Genomic DNA, 22,769 nt, shown 5'->3' with positions numbered 1-22,769 from the left:
ATGAAGCGTCGTCTCACGCGGTCTGCACGTCCAGCACGAACGCTGGTCCAACTGAGGCGCCAGGTGGAAATGGCATGGCAAGCCGTTCCACAGGACTACATCCAGCATCTCTACGATCGTCTCCATGGGAGAATAGCAGCCTGCATTGCTGCGAAAGGTGGATATACACTGTACTAGTGCCGACATTGTGCATGCTCTGTTGCCTGTGTCTATGTGCCTGTGGTTCTGTCAGTGTGATCATGTGATGTATCTGACCCCAGGAATGTGTCAATAAAGTTTCCCCTTCCTGGGACAATGAATTCACGGTGTTCTTATTTCAATTTCCACGAGTATATTTATCGTATTCCACAAGTAAACAAGAAAGTTTTAGGAAAAATGAAGGAAGAGTTCTGTGGCCTAAGGGCGAAGATGTACGCTTATGATGATGATTATAAAATAGAGAAAAAGTCTAAACGAGTCAAGAAATGTGTGGTCAAAACTAGAATCAGCTTGGAAGAGAAGGATTAACATGATTCGATGTGAAAGACACGAAATCTACACAGTTGAAATAGACAAGAAGGCGCTGAGCCCACATGACAACAGAAGACATGTCGGGAAAATCGAGCAGATACATTGCCGTACGGACACTACGCAGTCTGAAACTGGACGCATTACTGTAACCTTCTTCATAATCAGTATAGTCAACATATTCATTATCATTGAATTCACCTTCTGATTTTAAAAAAATGACCATAATTCAGATCTGTTGCATATCACTTCTGCTAGCTCCTCAACAGTAAAAATATTGTCATCTTCATGATCGTCCTCTTCTTCAGGTCTGTTTGTAGCTCTTCATAAGTCTCGTTGTTGTTGTTGTCTGAGTCCATTTATAGCATACAAAAATATTCTATATTGAAAAATTTTGTGTGTAAAATGGAGACTCATCAAGAAGTTCAAAAATGCAAGCGGCTCGGAAAAGATTAAGAAACTAAGTGAGCTACAGGGAGGCGTTCTGTATAACGCTACTGGATGTGAACGTTTTAAACACTAGGTACAGAGAACGACCTTTTATAGAGCTTAATAATGACTCTAAAATTATTTTGCTAGACAGATATGCTAAATTAATTACTAACTAGGACGTCAATATTTTGAAGCTGGACAGATGGAAATGAGATGTAAGGGGATGAAGAGGCTTACAATTAAAGACAATGAATTTCATGATCTGAAATTCAGTATGTGAAACTTTTTCCTACTTCTGCGGCGGACTTTTTGGAGAACTTCGAAAGTCTTTCTTGAATTTTCACTTTGCGGGTGCGTTGGGGTTGCTGGCAGAATTATACACGGAAATTGTCTAAGAGTGCGCTCAACCTACCCATTTACTACTACAAAAATAGCCGATTTTTTAGTAGCGGCATTTCACCGCTATTGAAATTTTCGTATGTCTTACGATATTTGTCTGTAGTGTGTTGACGGATTGCTTCAGTGATGCGCTGACGTACAGAAGGCAGAGGCCTGAAGCTCAGTGGAGGACGACGTGGAAAGCCTTCCATAGGAGGTGTTCTGCACTTTTTTCTTACGTTCACCGAGTCATTTACTGTAGTTCACCTTACGAGCACCAAGATGAGAAATTGAGTGAGTCAGACCTCAAAATGATGCTGTAGTAATTTGTTTCGGTAGGTTCTGGCTAAATCTTGGCGAAATAGCGAGCGGAGTGGGTGAGCTAGTGAGACAAAAGTGAGACAGAACCTACCGAAACATCCTACAAGACGACGACCCGTGTGGAAGTCATAGACTGATGTATGTGTAACGTATGTGAGAAAACGGAAGAACTTAAGCAGTGCTGCTGGAGCGAGGTTTGCCATCGAGTACCGTTACACAAGCCTGACGTAACGTGACAACCGCTAACCGCATACGAGTTCACTACTTGTTCATTGATAAAATCGAACGGGCTTCAAAACAGCAAAACAACGGAATGGTGTGGTATCGATTTTTTAGTTTTAAAATACAGAAGGAAATCTAGCATCTAAAACTGCGTATCGAGAACGGATGTGAAAGAGTTTACATGACGAATCAGACGCGGTACTCGGAGATCGGTTTACGAAAAACACATTTCCTATTTTTTTTTATAGAGGTGGAGCCCCTCCACGCCCACACCGGCATGATGGGCAACACAAAAGGTCTACTGCCATCTCTGCATAAGGGTTAGTATTCACTAAAGTGAGGTGTCGCAGGATGTGGGTACTGCGATGTTTGCGTACGTCTGGTTAGGATTAACCATTAATACGCTCTCATCTGGAGATAGATTGGTCGAAATCTGACGAAGGGTAGCGGTTTGAAGGGCAGAGGAAAAAAAGTGCCAAGGCGAGAGCCAAGGGAAAAAAACCTCTGCGAAAGTTAGGTCGGGCGGCAAGAGCAGTAGCGGTTGTCTCGCTGCCTGCGATAGGTTGTGCAAGGATAGGCTTTGTTAGTGGTGGGTATCATGCATGTCGATACCTTGACGTTGTGCGTTTGTGCTGCTCGGCGGCTGGCGCTGAGTGCTGGTACAGAGTCCTCGTTCAGCGTCCTGCAACCTGCAACAGTTAGGTTTGTTATCGGTCTCGTGTCCGATAGGTCATATACCGGAGGCACAGTGTGAGGGAGTGTTGGCAGATTGTTCGTGCGTCTGTGGGCGAGCTCGTCGGTGTCCCTGCTGTGGCCTGTTGGTCGGCTCTAATAGCAGCTGGTAGTTGCGAGTCAGTGTTGCTGATATGCAGGGGCTTACCGACGTTTGTCGCTGTTTGCGTATGTTAGTTTAGCATAGGTGGCTATGCCCTAGCTAGCAGTTTCTTTGGTCACTTGTGCTTCCACCTGTGGTTGTGATCGTAGTTTCCCAGAGTGAGGATGAAAGGATTGTTCGAGTGTGTTGAGTTCCTGTATAGTCGTGTGGCGTGTTTTTTGAATACTTCCTTGAGGGTGTCAAGGCGGTATTCATGGTGAAGATCCACGGTGCGAGTGTAGCGTGGAGCATTGCTAATGATTCGTAGCACTTTGTTCTGTATGATCCTAGCCACATGTAGGACTGTTAAAATACGCTTCATCTTGTCTTAAGCACAATAAAAGCGACTATTAATATATCATTCGTTTTCCACAACGGGAAGAGAGACGAAAAATGTACTTTTACACTTCACATTTCTTCTCCGTTCTGTATTTATGAATGTGTACAGAAAGCTATCGGAAGCCCTATTTTCATTACTATATACAATTTCCTTCTTCGTTGTGTGGCAGACACGTGTACAGTAGACGTATTATTCTTTTTTGAACTGTTTATTCATTCCTAACATCTTGCTGCTTTATGACTGCATAGCAGTGCAAGACGCGTACTGCCATCTGTCGGCCAACGGCTACACTGCGTCCTCCGTAGCTCCTTCCGCAGTTAACGTCTTCTGCAACACCAGCCACGAACCGAATAACTCTTTTCACATCGCCGATTCTGCCCGAATCACGTATTTTCATGACATAAAACAAAATACTCGTTCATTGATATCTGTTCTTGTGGGCGAGGACGGAAAGCCATAGCCTATTAGCATGAAAGAAGGTAAAATAAAATAACTGTTAAGGTGTAAGGTGGCAACGGTCTTGCCCCTTACACGAGTCCATTTAACGTGACTGTAATCACTTTGCGAGCACTTTAGGTCAATAAAAACGACTGACGGCGACGCAATCGCTTTGTAGATAAGTAGTTGTTGTTTGTTGGAGTAATACTCTCGATTACGGTGTATGAAATATCTGTGGAAGTGCATTGGCCAGCATGCCAATGCCGCCTATGTAATACAGGGAGCATTACGCGATTTTGTAACTGTGTTTTTTGCCTCAATGCATCTGACGAGTAAACTCCGGCCAAGCCACCTGGGAAGATCCAAAGCTGCGGGCAACAACGAATTTTCCGGATTTTTTTTTTTCCCAAGCCACCACTTCAGAGTTGGCCGCAGAATTCGCCGCCGGCGGCAGCGGAACGGGCTGGGGAGCCCTGCAGTCCGGCCAGCCGCGTGTCGGCCCCGGGGAACCGGGTGCGCCTCTGGTTCAGAGGCAGGCAGCGGTCTGCAGGGGCCTCCCGGCTCCGGCTTTCGTTCCGAGAGGACGCTAGCCGTGTCACCTCTTTGCCGAGGGGGAAACTGTCGCAATTCGAGGAGCTGGCGGACAGCTGTCTGTTGTCCAAGTATTGTAGGAGCGTAACTTGCGACTCCACGGCCGCGCCGTCGCCCGCCGCATATGGCAGCAGCAGCGGCTATACGGTGAGGTCGCTCCCGCTTCGCCCTGCGTTAGGAGTTGCGTTAAACATCTGGACCACGTGCAACTGCTGTTCCCACTCACGTTTCACGATACTTTAGCGAGTAGTGATTCTTGTTATTTTACGTTTTCTGTCGATGTCAGTCGGTCAGCCAATTTGTAACAGATCGCGTTTTGTACTGATTTTGACACAGTTCACTGCCAATCCCAGCTAGGAGGGTGATTTGTAAATGGTTCATTTGTTTTTTTTTTTTTATTCAGCATTGGTCTGAAATTCATAACACATTTATAGTGATTCAGTAGAGCATTTACTTTCCGCAATTTCATTGTGAATTCACTCTTTTGCTTTATTTTATTACTGTGTAATTGGCTGATATCATTGAACTGCTCATGGTTCATGTTTTGAATTAAAAATAGGTGTGATTTATCGTCAACACCATCACCGCAGATTAATTAGGGGTGACAGGGCGACAGTTAAATCTGTTGTTGTTGTTGTTATGGTCTTCAGTCCTGAGACTGGTTTGATGCAGCTCTCCATGCTACTCTATCCTGTGCAAGCTTCTTCATCTCCCAGTACCTACTGCAACATACATCCTTCTGAATCTGGTTAGTGTATTCATCTCTTGGTCTCCCCTTACGATTTTTACCCTCCACGCTGCCCTCCAATACTAAATTGGTGATCCCTTGATGCCTCAGAAGATGTCCTACCAACCTATCCCTTCTTCTGGTCACGTTGTGCCACAAATTTCTCTTCTCCCCAATCCTATTCAATACTTCCTCATTAGTTATGTGATCTACCCAACTAATCTTCAGCATTCTTCTGTAGCACCACATTTCGAAAGCTTCTATTCTCTTCTTGTCCAAACTATTTACCGTCCATGTTTCACTTCCATACAAGGCTACACTCCATACAATTACTTTCAGAAATGACTTCCTGACACTTAAATCTATACTCGATGTTAACAAATTTCTCTTCTTCAGAATCGCTTTCCTTGCCATTGCCAGTCTACATTTTATATCGTCTCTACTTCGACCATCATCAGTTATTTTGCTCCCCAAATAGCAAAACTCCTTTACTACTTTAAGTGTCTCATTTCCTAATCTAATACCCTCAACATCACCCGACTTAATTCGACTACATTCCACTATCCTCGTTTTGCTTTTGTTGATGTTCATCTTAAATCCTCCCTTCAAGACTCCATCCATTCCGTTCAACTGCTCTTCCAAGTCCTTTGCTGTCTCTGACAGAATTACAATGTCATCGGCAAACCTCAAAGTTTTTATTTCTTCTCCCTGGATTTTAATACCTACTCCGAATTTTTCTTTTGTTTCCTTTACTGCTTGCTCAATATACAGATTGAATAACATCGGGGAGAGGCTACAACCCTGTCTCACTCCCTTCCCAACCACTGCTTCCCTTTCAAGTCGCTCGACTCTTCTAACTACCATCTGGTTTCTGTACAAATTGTAAATAGTCTTTCGCTCCCTGTATTTTACCCCTACCACCTTTAGAATTTGAAAGAGTATTCCAGTCAACATTGTCAAAAGCTTTCTCTAAGTCTACAAATGCTAGAAACGTAGGTTTGCCTTTTCTTAATCTTCCTTCTAAGATAAGTCGTAAGGTCAGTATTGCCTCACGTGTTCCAACATTTCTACGGAATCCAAACTGATCTTCCCCGAGGTCGGCTTCTACTAGTTTTTCCATTCATCTGTAAAGAATTTGTGTTAGTATTTTGCAGCTGTGGCTTATTAAACTGATTGTTCGGTAATTTTCACATCTGTCAGCACCTGCTTTCTTTGGGATTGGAATTATTATATTCTTCTTGAAGTCTGAGGGTATTTCACCAGTCTCATACATCTTGCTCACCAGATGGTAGTGTTTCGTCAGGACTGGCTCTCCCAAGGCCGTCAGTAGTTCCAATTGAATGTTGTCTACTCCGGGGGCCTTGTTTCGACTCAGGGCTTTCAGTGCTCTGTCAAACTCTTCACGCAGTATCGTATCTCCCATTTCATCTTCATCTACATCCTCTTCAATTTCCATAATATTTTCCTCAAGTACATCGCCCTTGTATAAACCCTCTATATACTGCTTCCACCTTTCTGCTTTCCCTTCTTTGCTTAGAACTGGGTTTCCATCTGAGCTGAGTTCATACAAGTGGTTCTCTTATCTCCAAAGGTCTCTTTAATTTTCCTGTAGGCAGTATCTATCTTACCCCTAGTGAGATAAGCCTCTACATCTTTACATTTGTCCTCTAGCCATCCCTGCTTAGCCATTTTGCACTTCCTGTCGATCTCATTTTTGAGACGTTTGTATTCCTTTTTGCCTGCTTCATTTACTGCATTCTTATATTTTCTCCTTTCATCAATTAAATTCAATATCTCTTCTGTTACCCAAGGATTTCTACTAGCCCTCGTCTTTTTACCTACTTGATCCTCTGCTGCCTTCACTACTTCATCCCTCAAAGCTATCCATTCTTCCCTTCTACTGTATTTCTTTCCCCCATTCCTGTCAATTGTTCCCTTATGCTCTCCCTGAAACTCTGGACAACCTCTGGTTCTTTCAGTTTATCCAGGTCCCATCTCCTTAAATTCCCACCTTTTTGCAGTTTCTTCAGTTTTAATCTACAGGTCATAACCAATAGATTGTGGTCAGAGTCCACATCTGCCCCTGGAAATGTCTTACAATTTAAAACCTGGTTCCTAAATCTCTGTCTTACCATTATATAATCTATCTGATACCTTTTAGAATCTCCAGGGTTCTTCCATGTATACAACCTTCTATCATGATTCTTAAACCAAGTGTTAGCTATGATTAGGTTGTGCTCTTGCAAAATTCTACCAGGCGGCTTCCCCTTTCATTTCTTAGCCCCAATCCATATTCACCTACTACGTTTCCTTCTCTCCCTTTTCCTACACTCGAATTCCAGTCACACATGACTATTAAATTTTCGTCTCCCTTCACTATCTGAATAATTTCTTTTATTTCATCATACATTTCTTCTATTTCTTCGTCATCTGCAGAGTTAGTTGGCATATAAACGTGTACTACTGTAGTAGGTGTGGGCTTCGTATCTATCTTGGCCACAATAATGCGTTCACTATGCTGTTTGTAGTAGCTTACCCGCATTCCTATTTTCCTATTCATTATTAAACCTACTCCTGCATTACCCCTATTTGATTTTGTGTTTATAACCCTGACCAGAAGTCTTGTTCCTCCTGCCACCGAACTTCACTAATTCCCACTATATCCATGTCCCTTTTTAAATTTTCTAACCAACCTGCCCGATTAAGGGATCTGACATTCCACGCTCCAATCCGTAGAACGCCAGTTTTCTTTCTCCTGATAATGACATCCTCTTGAGTAGTCCCCACCCGGAGATCCGAATGGGGGACTATTTTCCCTCTGGAATATTTTACCCAAGAGGACGCCATCATCATTTAATCATACAGTAAAGCTGCATGCCCTCGGGAAAAATTACGGCCGTAGTTTCCCCTTGCTTTCAGCCGTTCGCAGTACCAGCACAGCAGGGCCGTTTTGGTGATTGTTACAAGGCCAGATCAGTCAATCATCCAGACTGTTGCCCTTGCAACTACTGAAAAGGCTGCTGCCCCTCTTCAGGAACCACACGTTTGTCTGGCCTCTCAACAGATACCCCTCCGTTGTGGTTGCACGTACGGTACGGCTATCTGTATCGCTGAGGCACGCAAGCCTCCCCACCAACGGCAAGGTCCATGGTTCATGGGGGGGGGGGGACATTTAAATCTAGGTTTATCCATTCTTGCGTACATTTCCACTCCCGATTTCTCTCTAATTTGTTTGCCAGGGGCGAACACACGCAAAATCCAGACACGCGACAGGTGGGGTGTTACAAAGGACAAGCCCGCCTCGTCAGAGAGACAGGCGGCTGCGATTTCAAATCCGCCTGCACACTGCACCAGAGAGTATCCTATAACTCGAGATGAATCTCTCTAGCCGTTAAAAAAATCTTCGTAACCGTGCAGCGTAAATAGTTACACCTCTCGCCACGCAACACGTGTCATCCAGGTGATCATAAGAAAACAGTCTCACATGCGTTAACTGGCGCGTATAAAGATGTTTTGATGGTATTTTTTGACAGTTTCTATACGCGTTTTCTGAAAGATTTTCCCGCGCAATCTCCTTCTCCTCAGAAGTTTAGGGTAGCATGAGCTGGAGCCGACTGTGTCAGAAGACCACCCACGAATGTGTGGAGTCCCAAACAGTAGTGTTCGGATGCATTAAAATGGTACAACTGGCCAGCGACTAGCAGTGTGATTCACGTTTGGGAATGGATACCCATCTCGTAATTGGCAGGCGACGCGTCGTACTGCTGTGGGCAGATTTTTTTTAAAAAAATCCGTTTTCATTTACGTCAGAAAGCTGCCATTACTCGCGAGAGAGTTAAGGCCGGTTCCCACATTGGGCTGCCGAGCGGCAGGGAATCGGTTGCCATGGAAACGCCGGCTGTGCGTCGCGGTTTGCCCACGTGGAACAACTGCCGCGCTGCAGGTCCGCCAATCACAGAACGCGCTGAGCGTGACGTCAGCTACAGGACCCCCGGCTACACGAATACAAACTTTCGGCGAAGCGCTGTCGAGGGCGAGGCGGCAGCTGTGAAACGCTGGTAGTTTCCACCAATGTTTGCCTGTCGAAGCCGCAGGGTGCAAACGATAGGCACCGAACGTGCGATCCTAAATCGATCACGCGACTGTGCTGGCGGGCGTTATGAGGATGTTTCTAGTGGTCGCTACAGCAACAACAAAAGAGCGTTACTACAATAGTTGTAATTACAAAGGAAACGACTGACCTCACTCGTCGTCGACGTTGTCGTCACGAGAAAGACCATTTGATGTGTATGCTACGGGAAGCATTCCCTTTCTGCCTCACCTGCGTAGAGCTGCCATGTCACGCAAAAATATGCGTAGAGTGTCACATTTCCGAAAAAATTCAAACCATTTTCTACATTGCATAGGTAGGTTGGGTTTTCCCAACATCTCACAAACAATTTATCATAACGCCCGCCACCACAGTCGCGTGATTGATAAAGAATCGCACATTCGGTATATATCGTTTGCACACTGCGGCTTCGATAGACAAACATTCTTGGAAATTACCGAAATACTTATCATCCGATTCCAAGGAAACTATTCGGTGAACAAATTTGATTCTCCAGCATCTTACAGACTGATATCTTCTCTCGATAGGGGTCTGAATTTGTTTCCGTTATTCGTCGTGGTTACCTGCTGTATTGCATTTACGTAAACCACTACACGAAATTTTAATGAGCGTGCAGAGGTAAAAACGTGGACTTTGCATATACTCCATTTTAGGTAATACATTATTCCGCATGAAATTTAGTCAACAAAGTGAAGTTGTTTTTAAAGTCGAGCAGAACGATTGCTATCACCGTTCTCGACATACTGAACGATATGTCAGCGGACGGGTTCGTGGTGTATCAGCCCCAAATTTCGTAAACGGTTCAAGAAATCGAAACGTGTCTTTTTTTTTCAAATGTGAACTTATAAAGCATCATGTACTTCGTCGCATGATAAATATACAAAATCTATTTATCTACCGAGATGTGAAAGTAACTACAGTTTTCTCAGAATGAATTGATGAATTTTTTTAAACGTCATTTAGTAGCACGTGAAATGAAAATTATAATGAAATGGGACACGTTAATATTTACAATATGCTATATGGACCTACAGAAGTTAAGCCGAAACTAATTTGATGGTATGTCATAAGATGTAATTCGCTAAGTGTCTACAGCTATTGATTATTATTTCCTTTGGCAAGTAACAAACGCTTTTTTTCTTGCTGCAGTATACTTTATTTGTTCCAGACGCATTTCGTCTTTTACTTCAAGGCATCTTCGGTGGAATCTACAATGATTCAATTTCGTTTTGATATGTGATACTTAAGGATTTAGAAAATTTAAAAAGAAAAATGGATAGGTTAAAGTTAGATATAGTGGGAATTAGTGAAGTTCGGTGGCAGGAGGAACAAGACTTTTGGTCAGGTGATTACAGGGTTATAAATACAAAATCAAATAGGGGTAATGCAGGAGTAGGTTTAATAATGAATAAAAAAATAGGAGTGCGGGTTAGCTACTACAAACAGCATAGTGAACGCATTAGTGTGGCCAAGATAGACACAAAGCCAATGCCTACTACAGTAGTACAAGTTTATATGCCAACTACCTCTGCAGATGATGAAGAACTAGATGAAATGTATGACTAGATAAAAGAAATTAGTCAGGTAGTGAAGGGAGACGAAAATTTAATAGTCATGGGTGACTGGAATTCGTCAGTAGGAAAAGGGAGAGAAGGAAACATAGTAGGTGAATATGGATGGGGGGGAAGGAATGAAAGAGGAAGCTGCCTTGTAGAATTTTGCACAGAGCATAACTTAATCATAGCCAACACTTGGTTCAAGAATCATAAAAGAAGGTTGTATACCTGGAAGAATCCTGGAGATACTAAAAGGTATCAGATAGATTATATAATGGTAAGACAGAGATTTAGGAACCAGGTTTTAAATTGTAAGACATTTCCTGGGGCAGATGTGGATTCTGACCACAATCTATTGGTTATGAACTGCAGATTGAAACTAAAGAAACTGCAAAAAGGTGGGAATTTAAGGAGATGGGACCTGGATAAACTGAAAGAACCAGAGGTTGTAGAGAGTTTCAGGGAGAGCATTAGGGAACAATTGACAGGAATGGGGGAAAGAAATACAGTAGAAGAAGAATGGGTAGCTCTGAGGGATGAAGTAGTGAAGGCAGCAGAGGATCAAGTAGGTAAAAAGACGAGGGCTAATAGAAATCCTTGGGTAACAGAAGAAATATTGAATTTAATTGATGAAAGGAGAAAATATAAAAATGCAGTAAATGAAGCAGGCAAAAAGGAATACAAACGTCTCAAAAATGAGATCGACAGGAAGTGCAAAATGGCTAAGCAGGGATGGCTAGAGGACAAATGCAAGGATGTAGAGGCTTGTCTCACTAGGGGTAAGATAGATACTGCCTACAGGTAAATTAGAGAGACCTTTGGAGAGAAGAGAACCACTTGTATGAATATCAAGAGCTCAGATGGCAACCCAGTTCTAAGCAAAGAAGGGAAGGCAGAAAGGTGGAAGGAGTATATAGAGGCTTTATACAAGGGCGATGTACTTGAGGACAATATTATGGAAATGGAAGAGGATGTAGATGAAGACGAAATGGGAGATAAGATGCTGCGTGAAGAGTTTGACAGAGCACTGAAAGACCTGAGTCGAAACAAGGCCCCGGGAGTAGACAACATTCCATTGGAACTACTGACGGCCTTGGGAGAGCCAGTCCTGACAAAACTCTACCATCTGGTGAGCAAGATGTATGAGACTGGTGAAATACCCTCAGACTTCAAGAAGAATATAATAATTCCAATCCCAAAGAAAGCAGGTGCTGACAGATGTGAAAATTACCGAACAATCAGTTTAATAAGCCACAGCTGCAAAATACTAACACAAATTCTTTACAGATGAATGGAAAAACTAGTAGAAGCCGACCTCGGGGAAGATCAGTTTGGATTCCGTAGAAATGTTGGAACACGTGAGGCAATACTGACCTTACGACTTATCTTAGAAGGAAGATTAAGAAAAGGCAAACCTACGTTTCTAGCATTTGTAGACTTAGAGAAAGCTTTTGACAATGTTAACTGGAATACTCTCTTTGAAATTCTGAAGGTGGCAGGGGTAAAATACAGGGAGCGAAAGGCTATTTACAGTTTGTACAGAAACCAGATGGCAGTTAGAAGAGTCGAGGGGCATGAAAGGGAAGCAGTGGTTGAGAAAGGAGTAAGACAGGGTTGTAGCCTCTCCCCGATGTTATTCAATCTGTATATTGAGCAAGCAGTAAAAGAAACGAAAGAAAAATTCGGAGTAGGTATTAAAATTCATGGAGAAGAAGTAAAAACTTTGAGGTTCGCCGATGACATTGTAATTCTGTCAGAGACAGCAAAGGACTTGGAAGAGCAGTTGAACGGAATGGACAGTGTCTTGAAAGGAGGATATAAGATGAACATCAACAAAAGCAAAACGAGGATAATGGAATGTAGTCAAATTAAGTCGGGTGATGCTGAGGGAATTAGATTAGGAAATGAGATACTTAAAGTAGTAAAGGAGTTTTGCTATTTGGGGAGTAAAATAACCGATGATGGTCGAAGTAGAGAGGATATAAAATGTAGACTGGCAATGGCAAGGAAAGTGTTTCTCAAGAAGAGGAATTTGTTAACATCGAGTATAGATTTAAGTGTCAGGAAGTCGTTTCTGAAAGTATTTGTATGGAGTGTAGCCATGTATGGAAGTGAAACATGGACGATAACTAGTTTGGACAAGAAGAGAATAGAAGCTTTCGAAATGTGGTGCTACAGAAGAATGCTGAAGATAAGGTGGGTAGATCACGTAATTAATGAGGAGGTATTGAATAGGATTGGGGAGAAGAGAAGTTTGTGGCACAACTTAACTAGAAGAAGGGATCGGTTGATAGGACATGTTTTGAGGCATCAAGGGATCACAAATTTAGCATTGGAGGGCAGTGTGGAGGGTAAAAATCGTAGAGGGAGACCTAGAGATGAATACACTAACCAGATTCAGAAGGATGTAGGTTGCAGTAGATACTGGGAGATGAAGAAGCTTGCACAGGATAGAGTAGCATGGAGAGCTGCATCAAACCAGTCTCAGGACTGAAGACCACAACAACAACAACATGTGATACTTGCAGATTATAAAACATTTCACATCTTTTTTTACGTGAATAAGTGATTACTTACAATTAATAGAGTTGTTGGCAGACATCTGCGTTTGCTCTCACCTGGACACATCGCTTTGACGTTCGCTCGTTTTTGGTCTGTCACTAGCTGTAGACATTTCACCGAAAACTGTCATTTAAAGTCGTAACTATAGTGTGTTCACTTCATGTCTCTTCCTGTTTGGTTTGTGTATTACATGTTGCCAACCTAACGAATTACATGCTGGAAACTAATGTTTGTTTATTTCTGTTCTGTATGGGAGTTATAGAAAGTTTAAAGTTAATACAGTCGTTGTCAGAGAGTGATTGAAACATTTGCTGTTCAGCTGATTTCAGTTTTAGTTTCAATGTTTTGCGGAAGAGTTCATGCAAGAGTAAACTCCGTGCTTACATTAACAGATAAAATAGTAGAAAGAACATTTCAAAGGATGATTATTAGCAGAATATTATCATGCAACCTCTTTGTCGTCATTCTTACATGAACCCCTCCACAAGATATTTGAACCAAAACTCGAATCAGCTGAAAACGAAAAACTCGCTTCTACACTCAGGCAGGTAGTACATTCTCATTCAACTTTCTGCAACTTGTGGTGTTATTTTTAATGTATTTATATTTTGATTAAATTATTATTCTATTGTGAACGTTTAGAAAACTATTGTAAGTTTTGCAGCACTTCTTGGCGGGAAGAGCAAAGACTTTTCAAAAACTTAAGTACTGTATGTGATAGTTTATGTCACCTGAAATCGTTTGCAGAAGGCGTAGCGTTCTCAAGATTAACAACAGAGTTCGCATTGCCACTTAATTTATTTGTGTCGTGATCATGTTCGATCACGACCCGATATGAGAGATAGCAACTACGAACAGAGAAACCTAAGGGACCAGACAGAGCTGGAAATTTTCTTTGCTATACTACCCCACACGTTAAAAGAAATTGGATTTAAATCACGAACAAGGTAAATAGCGATGCACCTTCTGCCTTAACTATAACGTTTACCGACACGCAGTCGGTCCCTGGTAGCTGTATGAAAACTATAAAAACACCGTTATTTCTGTTGCCATTAATAGGACATGGATAGCATAGAAATACTTTAAGTACTAAGCAGGCACTACAGCATTTGAGAGCACAATAACCAATTTAATTACCTTAGTCAGTATTGCTAACAATAGGCTCCGTACATTTCAATTTTATACCTTGCTGGCTGTTTCCCTAAATAAAGTCCTTTAGCATTTTCGACATTTCAGCTTAGCTGCAGATACAAATTCTTACATAGCACTGCACGATAGTAATATTTTATAATAACTAATTAATGAATGCGGACCACGCCATATACTCGTCCGCCGTCTTTAAAAAATGTATCAGGACTGTGGTAACAGGAGAAGATTACAATTCTTCAGCTGTCAAAAAATAAGAAACACGAATTATCTCTATCGATACAATTTATAAACAATTCGTATTACGCGACGTGGCGCGTAACTATATACATTAAGTGGCCATGACAGGCATTGTCGTAGAGAAAAAAATAATAATCCGAAAATAATCCTAAAATGTTAAAATTTGGTATGAAATTGACATGACATTTTCATTATTCTTTCACACGTTTTCCAAATTTTCAATGTCTCTACAAGCTCGATAGGCTCGTGTTTATTTCATCGCAATATTCTTTCTTATTTCACACACATTGTACATTGGTTCGTGGATCACACTGTGCCGTCGTATTGTTTGTCAAGAATAGCTCACGATGGGAGTCCCTTTCCTACCACTTTACTGAATGGAATCTGCCACTCTCCGTCAACTCGTGGAATCTGGAACATAAATAGAGAATTCTCTGCATTTGTATTACTTAAAATTATCGGTTTAATTACAATGGGTTCAGGATGAGTAAGGATCATTTCTTTCTTTTTTTCAATTCACACTGACTTCTGCTCTTGTTTATGACAGCGGTTAAGGCAAATATCAACCTTGTTCTGACCGTGACCGAAGTTTATTGTAGTCGTGACCATTTTATTCTTGCTTAATACAAATCGTTCTCTTTCGGTCTCTAAAATACGATGTTTTCTATGTACATAGAGAACAATGCCTTCCAAAGTAGTATGAAGTCTCAATTATTGCCGGAGCGAGCCACGCAGACCCGGCCTTTACATCCACATCCACATCTACATGGATACTCTGCAAATCACATTGAAGTGCCTGGCAGAGGGTTCATCCAGCCACTTTCACAATTCTTTATTATTTCAATCTCGTATAGCGCGCGGTAAGAATGAGCACCTATATCTTTCCGTACGAGCTCTGTAAAGTTTCAAATATCCATTACTTCGTCATACGCCGCCGCGCGGCAATGTTGACAGACTTAACACCGGCCAGCATAACGCGTGCTATCGTAGATTGGTTATGTGTTGTGTTGTCCGCCAATAACGTGCTGCGTTTTTAAACGTTGTTTGAGGATCGCTGCTGTTGCTTCACCGACGAAGCCTGGACGAAGTCATCTCGTCGTACCACTCGTCAACTGTCCGTGAAGGACTCACAGGTAAGTGAGAGGAAGTTATTTTGCTGGCTTGCGAGGGCTGCATGGCGAACGATACTTAATCACTGGACGTTGCACACGTTAAAAATAAAACTAAAACACACAAGGTGTGGTATAAAGAGTCGTGACACAGACTCGCTTTTCGATGCACAAATTTTCACTTTCACCTCGAAAGGCGTTCGTGAACTAAACGTTGTCCTTCATCTCACTTTCTCTTTGCAAAAATAACACTATCAGAGAAGGATAACAACATACCTTGACTAATAATATTTAAATAGTTTGCTTATATATACATACATATCTAATGATCACGTCTGGTACAGAACTGCTGTCGATCATTTTCTTATGGCACCCTCTTGCTTACCAGTTAAAAATTACGTCTTCCACTTAAGACTATTTTTCAGTCTCCTCTTGTAAACTCAGTTACCTGTTTCATTAATTCTTTACCGTCAAATTCTTATTACATTTTTAACTGTCTCAAAGACAAACTAATTGTCTTCCTCTTTGAGAACACTCCTCTTTTTATCACTCTTTTCATTTACATGTCCATTTAATTGTGTTTACTGCGTTATTTAAATTGAGGACAGCCTCCAGACATGGAGACTGCCTCCTTTTACGTGCTGAATACTATTCGCTTCAAAATATACTGGCGATGACTAACTAACCGCGCGTTACAAAGACAACAAACACAACTGCGTGCCAAACAAGTGGCTCGACTCTAATTCGCTTCAACAAGCAGAATTTAACTCATCTCGTCGCGAAGCTACACGCTTTTCATGTGAGTTGCTTTGCCCGGACAGTACAAGTAGCCGGCCGAAATGGCCGTGCGGTTAAAGGCGCTGCAGTCTGGAACCGCAAGACCGCTACGGTCGCAGGTTCGAATCCTGCCTCGGGCATGCATGTTTGTGATATCCTTAGGATAGTTAGGTTTAACTAGTTCTAAGTTCTAGGGGACTAATGACCTCATATAGTGCTCAGAGCCAGCCACAGTACAAGTAAATCTCTACGAGCTGATCCTTGGAATATGATATCTGAAGGGTTATCAGGGGTCGGTATTTTGGATAATATTTTATAAAGGAACACAAAAATCATCATTTAAATAATGTGGACATTATAAAAATTATCATGCTAAGCAAGAAACATTTAAATGCGAGCGCTTATGCTGCTGGAATTTCTTTTTGCGTGTCATTCACTTAGAAAATATAATTGATTCATTTAAACGCCTCTATGCATGTGCTTGTTTGACCAATTGTTTACTTGGTTACTTGACCCTGTAGCCTGCGGACTCCTGTTATTAATCGCTACATTTAGTCTTGCGGCTGGCATTTCCTAAGTATAATATTTCCATGGAACTTATAATATAGCGTTATTTCTACCCCTTCTTCTACTTGCTACACCTTCGAATTTGCGTCAGCATAACTTATCTGCCGTAGACTTTAAAACTTTGTTCCTAATGAAGTTTTCCACATACATTACTTCTTCTAAGCATCGGATCTTACACATGTTCTTTAGCATATTATAATTTCCTCTCTTTTTTGAGGTAATGTGTCACTCTCATTACCATATCCTCTGTTATTCTTTGATTCTAGTCACGAAAAGTTATGAGCCTTTGTTTTATACAGGAGTACAGCTTGTCCTCCGAGAGACTTTAGTTTCTCAACAGGAAATAAATCGTTCATTATGAAACCTGAGAGAAGGGCACTGATCACTCCTTCCTCTTGATTTATACATATCGGGGGCTGATTACCACACGAGGATGCACCATATACTTACATACTAACTTGAAACTAGTACTAAGTTCTCTCTTTGCCATGTTCCTTTACCTGTATTCAATTAACAGATCGGTACAAACTTCCCTCATACCGTGAGCACTGTACGATGACCTCCAGACGTATTAACTACTGGCGTGTCATTTTTCTTGAGTTATCGTTCGACGTCGACGAGTTACCTTGTTCTCTGATGATGCTTTGAAATTGCCTCGTACTACAAACACCTGTAAATTTCTTTCTTGTATTACCATTGTGGAATTTTCTTAAGTCACTATGGTGGAACAGACCTTTAATGGGGTCGGCCAGCAAGTAACTTCCTGTGTGCGGCTTCCTGACAATAACGTATGGGCCTTCGTAAACGCGCTGCCACTTACGATGGTTTAAAATGAGTCCTTAGTAAGATTCTCTCACCTTCTCTGTATTCAATAACCTTATTTACCTTGTTGTGAAATGCTTTCTTACGGAGTTGTGCGTTATTGTTAGTGAAATCAACGCCTGCCTGATTTTGGTACCAGCTTCTTGTGGAGGTTAAAAAATGCTGTTTCTAGTTTTCCTGATTGTGGTGGTTCTCCCTATCGGATATCGCCCTTAACGTCTCCTCTGTTTAGTGTTGGTGTTGTGACTGTGGCACGGAGGATGGTGGACAAGGTTCTTGTCCCGTGTTCGATCCACTTTACGCATAATAGATTCGTGCAGTCTTTTGCCGTTTCGGCTTCGGATTTCCTGTATAATCATTTGAGTGACCGGAAAAAATTATATTTGTCGGAGGTCGGAATGTATTCTGAGCCATGTAGTGTATTGTGTTGTCATTACCAGCAAAATGTTGTTGTCCTGCACTTGTCCCGTGCCATTTATTTGATTTCCACTCGCGCGTCCTGTTAAAGACTGGTCTGCCCTGATAATTTCCTTCTGTGGTGGTTTGTTTCCGTACTGATTTTGTGGATAATTGTGTGTCGAGTTTCCGTACTGTGGCCGTTGTGTGCTATCCACTGGGCTGCACCGTTGTTTATTGTTATCCTCCGGTCGACACCTGTTGGTTTCTGCAGCCGCCGGACGGTCGGCAGTGAGCGGCGCTTCCGCGCGCTCTTCCCTCACTGCCATTGTTGGCCGCGCAACCTCCACTGTTTCGCCTGCTCACTCCATTCGGAGCGCCACCAACATTTGCTACCGCGTCTTCGCTAATCGAATCCAATGAGTCCAATATGGAAACAAATGCTTCGGTATCGTCCTCGGAAACATTAACTACTTTATTCCTTATAGAGATGGGCAATTTAGTTTTCAAAATCTTGATTGCGTCTTTATTTCTAATTGGCGAGACCCAGAATTTAATTTTTGCTAAATATTTTTCGAAATATCTTCTGAGACTGCCGTGTTTCAAGTTGAACATTTCCGCATTGAACACTTCTTTTCTTAAGCGATGCTGAACACCACCACTCCAAAATTTGTTCAGAAACATCCGCTCGAATTCATTATAGGTCCTGCATTGTCTGTCATTTCCGTTCCCCATAAGGCGGCATTTCCTGTTATATACCCGTCACAAACTGTATTCTTTGCTTGTCTGTCCAACTGTTCGGAAACAGTCCAGAGAAGTTTCGCAAAAATACGATCGGGTGTATGTCACGTTATTGCGGGTGCAAGGTTGGAAATGTTTTGTGTTGCAATACACTTTCTTCCTGCATTTGGGTTATGAGTGTTGGTGGGCTGTTCACTTCAGTGTGGTTACGCACTGCGTCTGTCGGACTGTGGTACGACGTGTCATCAAGTGGAGAGCTGTAATGAATTCGCCTATTGTCATTTCGGTATGGGCGGTGATATCATTCGCTACCCTTCAGATGTGAGGGACGTACCACTTTGTTCTTTAGTGTCTGCACCTCTTCAGTGACCTGCTGCTTCCACTGAGGAAGGTCTTGTGCCAAAGTTCGCCTTATCTGTCCTAGCTCAGATAACACGGTGTCTCCCGATTTTCTTGGTTCCGCCAAAAAAGATCATAAGTAACTTCCCTTACTACTTCCTTCAGTTCTGTCTTTTCTGTCAGATGGTCTTTGCTTTCTATCCACTCTGTGTCGTGGTCGGATAACGCTTCGGCGTGAGCCTTAACCGGAATTTCTACCTGCTCCTCTATATCAAGTGATTCTACTTGTTTCGTCAAATCATCTATCTCCTTTCCCATATTAGTGACAACCAGTTTCACGGCGCTGACCTCCTTCGACGTGGTATCACAGTTACCCTTTAATGCTACAGTTTCGCTATGGTCTGCTTCTATCGTGGCATTAATTTTACCCTTGGCAGCTCCTAGTGCTGCATCAAATTTACTAAATCTCAGCCTCAACCTGTTTACGGATCTCAGATTTTACTGCTTCGATTTGCCCACTTATTTCCGACTTGACCTCGCCCAATTGCGTATTCAGATCCGTTTTCAAGTCGGTAGTTATTTTAGTTTTTACCACTTCAAATTTTTCATTTACCACATCAAATTGTTTATTTAAATCTGTAAAACTTCGCATTAGTTCTTTTTTGTTTTCTTCCTCTCTTTCAGCTCTCTCTCTTGGTTTTCGTTCCCTTTGTAACCGCAATTGTTCCTTTTCCCTATCATTATTTGTCATCCAATCGTGGATCTGAAGGAGCATTGCATTCGTATCGACAGTTGGGTTGCTACCCGCGGGAACCGTTTGAGTTGTTTGGTCTGTGTCAATCATATCAGCGGCGTTAGCCTCCGCCTCCACTCGCATGCTAGTCGCACGTGAGCGCAGCGAATATTGAGTGCTGTTCATATCGTCACTGCCACCTGCTGTCGGGATTAATTTCTGTTTACCCTCCTCCATCTCGCGGTGTCTGTTTGTCAACAGTACTACGTCAGCTACACGTGTCTGCAACGCGGTTCGTCTGTCCTTTGCTTGTGACGTCAGGTCACGTGCTGTCTGTCAAGTATGGGAGTTGCACTCGCCTAACAAACGCCTGTGATCTGAAGCGGAGAAGACAAGATGGAAGACGGGCACACTAAACAACTGAATTAGCACACAGCGCTAGCATTTTACATGTAACACGACGCCATACTTACACATTGAAGTCAAGACTCAACAATGAGATTTAGACTCTACGTTGCAAATCCTACTAAATTTTGACTAAAAAAGAACTTTAAGCTGATTTTTTAAATGTGCAGATGGAAATAAAAGGAAGAATGGTAATGTAGCTGGAAAGACAACTGTACTACTGAAGCGTCTCAACTGCAAATGGAAATTTTTTCGTAACTTACGTTTGATGTATTGAAACTTGGCAACTGGATGTAAAATTTGTCCGTTTCCCGCCTTCGGCTCGTGTTTCCTCTCTGAAATTCTCCTCCACAATTTTTTTAAGTGCGTAGCGTGCACATTAAAAATAAATCTATCGTTAAATACATGTATCTATATTAGCAGCAGATACAAGAGGCCTGATTTTCGTGATTTCAGTAGAGTCCTTGTTCGGGTGCCAAGTGTGGTGTTTTCTTTTTTTTTTCTCTTTTTTAAATGTATTTATATTTAGATTAAATTATTATTGTCTCGTGAAGATTCAGAAATCTGTTGTGAGTTTTGCACCACTTCTTGGCGGGAAGAGCAAAGACTTTTCAAAAACTTAAGTACTGTATGTCATAGTTTATATGCCACCTGAAATCGTTTGCAGAAGGCGTAGCGTTCTCAAGATCAAGAACAGAGTTGCCATTGCGACTTAATTTATTTGTGTCGTGATCATGTTGAATCATGACCGGATACGAGACATAGCAACTACGAACAGAGAAACCTAAGGGACCAGACAGAGCCGGAAATTCTTTGCTATACTACACCACACGTTAAAAGAAATTGGATTTAAATGTCAAACAAGGTAAGTGACACTCCGCTTCCTGCCTTAACTACGACGTTTGCCGACATGCGGTCGGTCCCTGGTAGCTGTATGAAAACTATAAAAACACCGTTATTTCTGTTGCCATTAATAGGAGGTGGATACCATAGAAATACTTTAAGTACTAAGCAGGCACTACAGCATTTGAGAGCGCAATAAGCAATTTAATTACCTTAGTCAGTATTTCTAACAATAGGCTCCGTACATTTCAATTTTATATCTTGCTGGCTGCTTCTTTAAATAAAGTCCTTTAGCATTTTGGAATGCAAGCTTATGTAAGCTATCGAAACAGATACTAGTAATAAAAACTCACCCTGACTAACTACACACACACTTAGATATAAAGGGAACAGAATGAACAGACTTTGCTTTTCAGTATATACTTCGTTAGGTTGGCAACGTGTTGATAAACAAAAAATGGTTCAAATGGCTCTGAGCACTATGGGACTCAACATCTGAGGTCATCAGTCCCCTAGAACTTAGAACTACTTAAACAACCTAAGGATATCACACACATCCATGCCCGAGGATGACTGAAGCGCCTAGAACCGCTCGGTCACACCGGCCGGCAGATAATGTTGTGTCCCTGTGTTTTATGATTGATACCTCCAGAGCTTGAAAGAGTGTCTTTCAGTTAATATTGTCGAAACCTTTCTCTGAACATGGAAATGCTACGAAGATTGGTTTTCCTTTCTCCAGTCTGTCTACTTAGCTGAGTGATAGGAACTGTATTGTCTCTCGTGTTCAGACATTTCACAGCAATCTAACGTTGTGGCCATGTCAGTTTGTATAGCCCCTCCCCCTCTCCTCTCTGCCGGCCGGAATGGCCGAGCGGTTCTAGGCGCTTCAGTCTGGAACCGCGCGACCGCTACGGTCGCAGGTTCGAATCCTGCCTCGGGCATGAATGTGTGTGATGTTGGCGATGATCACGTTATGGTCTGTGCAGAATTCTATCAGGTGGCTTCGCCTTTCATCCCTTCCCCAAAGCCTACATTTTCTTACTATTTTCTCTTCCTAACCAGCTACCGTATTCCAGTCTCTCGTCACATTTTAAATCTTTGTCTCGCTTAACTATGTGAGTGATGTATTTTACCGTCCATTCTTTCAGTCTGTTCATCACCTGTGGTGAAGGTACGCATGGAAACTTGTATCACTCTAGTGTTAGCTTTAACGTCGTGTCTCTCCTGGTAATGATAATGTCAATGGCAGTTTAGTGATGGAGCTGAGTGATGTGATAGTATTTCATTGGTATTTTCAATAGCTAACACTCGCAGAGTGGTTAAAATACATGATCTCAACATAGCAAATATTGAGGATCAACTGTCAGGCATTTTTACTTATAAATAAATGACTATCAGATAACACGTAACGTACTATCATTATAGTAAACTGCGTTTAGGTATTGCAATTTCGACTACTGACAGCTGTTATTAAAGTAACAATAAGTTTGTGTTCTGGGGTGACCGCTTTTCTGTATGAGACAGCGGACAATCAGGGACGGTAGTCATGGTGTCTGTTTATGGTGGAATAAGAAAAGATGAGTAACCAAATG

Source organism: Schistocerca cancellata, chromosome 11 (assembly GCF_023864275.1).
Source record: "Schistocerca cancellata isolate TAMUIC-IGC-003103 chromosome 11, iqSchCanc2.1, whole genome shotgun sequence".
NCBI lineage: Eukaryota > Metazoa > Arthropoda > Insecta > Orthoptera > Acrididae > Schistocerca > Schistocerca cancellata.
The sequence above is the reverse complement of the archived record's forward strand: the minus strand, read 5'-3'. Positions refer to the sequence as shown.